The sequence below is a fragment of the Aplysia californica genome, unplaced genomic scaffold, assembly GCF_000002075.1.
Source record: "Aplysia californica isolate F4 #8 unplaced genomic scaffold, AplCal3.0 scaffold00679, whole genome shotgun sequence".
Lineage (NCBI taxonomy): Eukaryota > Metazoa > Mollusca > Gastropoda > Aplysiida > Aplysiidae > Aplysia > Aplysia californica.
This window is the reverse complement of record NW_004797949.1, coordinates 233,776-238,879: the sequence shown is the minus strand read 5'-3', so window position 1 is coordinate 238,879 and position 5,104 is coordinate 233,776.

Sequence of the window (5,104 nt, the reverse complement as noted above, 5' to 3'; positions counted from 1 at the left end):
GAAGAGGAGGAGGAGGAGGAGGAGGAGGAGGAAGAGGAGACGGACGAAGAGGGTGAGAAAGAGGTTAAAGAAGAGAAAGAGGAGGAGGAAGGAGAGGAGGAGGAGGAGGGAGAGGAAGAGGAGGAGGAGGAAGAGGAGGAGGAGGAAGGGGAGAAGGAAAAGGAGATAAACGGGAGGAAAAGGAGATAACCGGCAGGACATTGAGAACCTTAGCTCAAAAGCAGGTGACATCCACCAATAGTGTGTTTGTAATAGAGTCTGTATTGGTGCATTATTATGTAGTTGGTAACTTCGATAAAATAATTTTTGTAAGTGTGTGTTTAAGTATACCATGTATCTAAGTATATGCTTTTATGTAGCCTATAATTTTATTAATGCCATTGTAACACAAATTTCCCTACGAGGATCAATTTTTAAAAAATTATTATTATCAGTTATTTGTCTATTTTATAAAAAAGTATAATACTGTAAATGAAATAATGATACGGTGTTGTATGATGTAGCGTTGTGTGGCGTGGAGAGGCGTGGTGTGGTGTGGCAAGGTGTGGTGTGGCGTTGTTTGTGGAGTGGTTTGTGGCGTTGTGTATGATGTGGTGCGTGGCATGGTGTGGCAAGGCGTGGTGTGGCATGGTTTGTGGAGTGGCTTGTGGCGTTGTGTATGATGTGGTGCGTGGCGTGGTGTGGCATGGTGCGTGGCATGGCGTGTTGCTGTATGTGTTCAGAGCCTTCAAGTTAATTAATATCCCTCTCAAAACGACAAAAACAAGTGGGATAAGAGCTACAGGAAACCCTGAAAAAATAACACTGGTAAAAAACTCCCCATTTGGATTTTTAAAAACATATCTAACGATACTCCTCTGCTATATGTAGTTCCTTTCAACAAAAATATTTTTTAAAGTACAACACAAATAGGATGACAAACCTGAAGGAACTGGTTAGAATGTCATTTTATTTCGTAATATCACACGTGATCACAAAGGGAAAAAATTTTCAAGATAAAAAAAAATATGATCATAGAAAGGGCAAAACAAACTGAATAACAAGAGAGTAGCTCATAATAATTAATAGATTATATCAACCACAGGAAGTCTACCAACTTTTTCAAGAAAATGGCAATGCTATCTACAGACTGATCTCGTAAGCTTTGAATCGAAGTGGAAGATTCGAGTTATCCTGGAAAATACCAAGTGTACTGAAAATTACACACAGAGTGGAAAAAAGGAAGGGAAATTTAACCTTGGATCTTAAACGTACTATGAATAATACTATATATTAGAAGGAATAATAACAATAGATGAAAATTGTGGGGTTTTATATTTTTTTGGAAAATCATAGTTATATAGCAGGTAAAATCTGAAATAAATAAACTTAAACACATAAACGCAGTAGCCTACAGACAGGCATGTGATACAAATAAACATCAATGAATCGATAAAAAAAATGAATCTCGGGTATTTATTTTTATCATTATTCAAAGATAAGAAAATCATTATGTGCACCTCCATTGCAAGGGCTGGTTTAAAAAACAAAACAAAAGCAGAACAAAAACAAAACAAAAACCTACAATTAATTGCATTAGGGAGATTGCGTACGCTACAGATTGAAGGTTTTATCATATTTAAAAAAAAAAAACAACAACTGAAAAATACCCTACTTGTCCTACCTATTATGACCTTTTGAGACCTCAAAAAGAAAAAAAACTGTCTACAGTCTGTGCTTAACATTGGGGTTTTCCGATTTTTAAAAATTAAAGAATGCAAGTTGCAAGAAAATAAACGTGACTGAATAATAATGACTGGCAATGTCTGCTTGTTACACCTTTGTGTCAGAGAAGAGGAAGTTCTGAAACTGAGGGCAATGTGTTCAGAACCTTCAAGTTAATTAATATCCCTCTCAAAACGACAAAAACAAGTTGGGTAAGAGCTACAGGAAACCCTGAAAAAATAACACTGTTAAAAAACTCCCCATTTGGATTTTAAAGAACATATCTAACGATATCAACCTTTCAAAAGGTGAAAAAATATTCAGCCTCTGGCATTACAGTCCTCAGACAAAGAGCATTAGCCGAGAGATTAGTTTACTCTAGGCTTATAACTTTATTTTATGTAGGGGGACTAAAATAGACAGTTTTATCCTAAACAAAAAAGTAATATATATTTCTTTAAAAGGTAACTAATCTACTTAATTTTTTTCTTCAAGATTCAGTGTAATATTTTGTGCTGTAGAAAAGGTGAGATACAAAAACAAACAACAAAAGTGTTGAAAGATTAAAGAGCTCAATATATCTTTATCATCCATTCACAAAGCTGAACGCGCACTCTTACTGAAAAAGATAACCTTGAAGAAAGTGACTGAAAAATAGGAAGGCAGAGAAAAATTTGGCAATGACAGTGATAGAAGAGAAAATGTAGCAAGCTGAACAACATTCTTAAAATGACCATTTTAAATGTTTCCATTTTACATCTTAACCGACTCTTTGACAGGTTATCATTTGTTACATATTCAAAACAGCAAACATTTCCGAATGTTCTTCTGAATTTTAAAAATTGTACTTGAGATTCAAAATCTTTTTTGTGGCGCTTAATTTCATGTCAAGTACATCTATCATGCACTGGAAAAAATACAAAAAAGCAAAAGAACCGTTTAGAAAGAAAGTAATAAAGTACAGACCAGAGAGCCATGTGTAATTTATTCAATAGTAAAAAAGTGTGATCTTTGTCTTCAACTGCCAGTCCTCACGTCAGAATACACAAAAATCTCTCTCCAGTTATCTTTAAATACATAGCCATAGTAAATTACATAGAGATATCAACCTGAATGAATTCTTTCTCTCCAGCTATCTTTAAATAGATAACCATAGTAAATTAACAGTGGTATCAACCTGTGTGAACTTCGGTTCTCTCAAAACACGTGACCGCACTTCACTCACAATATACAACAAAGAGATGGCTAGAAAAATGCCCCCAATTTTTATCCCATTACCTCACTAAAGACATGTCAAGCATGAGATCCAAATCATTTAACCTGCTTGCACTTCACATTTGAGCCTTGGTTAAAGAATAGTAAACTACTCATACTGGCTTGTCTTCATTTACAGTTTCTCTTGAGTTTGACAGCCCAGAAACAAGTGGACCAGTTACTACCGGTACTCATAGAACCTAACTCAGCAACAAAGCATTCAAGAAGAGCACTCGCAGTAATGACAAAGTGACAGAGACAGTCGTGTGGTGTGTGAAGAGCTGGCGAATACAGTGGGAAGTTTGTGAAAGTAAACATCATCCTGTCAAGCAAACAAAGAGAGATGTATTAGAAATGAATTCTCAAGACCTTTTCAAGCCACCTCCTTCCCCCCCCCAAAAAATTTTTTTTTAAGAAGAGCTTTCATAATGTTGTCAAATATTACGTAGGCCTACAAAGTTGACTGAAAGAAGTTAATTAAATACCAGTACAGATTTTTCATTGATTGTTAGAAAGAAGGTGTGACCTATCACTAGTATACAAAAAGCTACTGGAAATAGTAGAAGCAAAACATGAACAACGTCACAACTGGCAAGAGCCGTCTTGTTATCATAATACAAAGCACTGATTTCAGTGATAAGGTCTGACCCTCTTGTGCAAAGGAAATAGTTACAGCTTTAAACTTTGGAAATTCCAAAAGGTTCTTTTCTTTCTTAGTAGCTCACTCAACTGACCGGGTCTTTTTCTGTTATCTGCCTATTCAACAACAGCCAAAACAGTCGAGATTAGAAATGCACGTATGATTTTTATTATTTTATCTAGATCAGGAGACTTTCCTGCATTGCTAGCGGTGTCATCTCATTAAAAGTTTTGTTTTTTTGAAGATCAGATGAAAAGAGACAGGAAAGATAAAAAAACAAGATCCATGTGAATTCATATCACATTGTTCGTTGAGTCTTTGCTATAGAATTTTGTATCGGCAATCAACACTAACTTTCCTGACCTTATCAGTGCAACACAAAGGCAACTGAAAACAATGTTAAAAAACTGTGATAAAGCAGGAAATTGTGTCAAAGATCTGAATGAAGTGCTTTTAATTAAAGGAGGTAAGCATGTCTGATAAGATACACTGTCTCTTCAACGATTGTATCTTCGATAATGTACACAGCTCCTCATGAAAATTTTCTTGGGAAAGAAGCTCATACATAGTGACAAAAGTCAGCTTCTTTGATGAGATGCTTCTCAGACTGAAAAAAACACTATCATCATGACATAGAGCGCATCACATCGCAGTATTAGTGATAATTAATACTTCTTTGCTTGGTCCTTTTATCAAAATAATAATAACTTCAAACAAATCACATTACATTTGTATTTACACTCAGGTACATTTCTTACAAGATTAGTACACTCTGCCCAGTTTTTGAGACTTGCTGCCAGAGCAAATCGCCATGAAATTGAACTAAATCAGTTAGTGAAGATTTTAAAAAATTGTTGAATAACATATGACACTAATTCAAAGATAAAAAAAGAGAGAAGAGGAAAAAGAAATGGAACATCAAACCAACATGGAGAGAGTTTAGAATCAATATAAAAAGGTTGAAAAAAGTCTGTACATGGGAAATAATTACTCATTTTCAAGATTGATGAGCACCAATTTGTGGTATGAAGTAATTTGAAATTGGGCAATTCTTACACAGATCAATGCAGCATACATACTTTAAGAATAATATTAGCAGTCTGACCATCACTCTTTCATATTATCATCCTTACTTCTGACCTCTTCTTTTACCAGACAGCAATATAATATTGTTCAAACATCGCAAAGAAATCATGCAGGTAAAAATGAAGTGCATCAGACTTGGAAGACTGTTAGAAACATATCATATCTTTGAAGTGACAGTACATTCTATTTGCATTAGAAATCAGGAATACTATGACAAATCATATTAGGCTACATAGGAGCTTACAATTTATTCTACTTAATTTCAATTACAAAGGGCTCTTTAAAGCATAATATGTAGTGGGGGGGGGATAAGCCAATAATATTTAATTAATTAAGATTTCAGCTCAAGCAAAGGTATGAATGTACTCAGTGTTTTCTTTCATCAGAGTTGCAAGCTGTTCAATCACCATAGTACGTAAA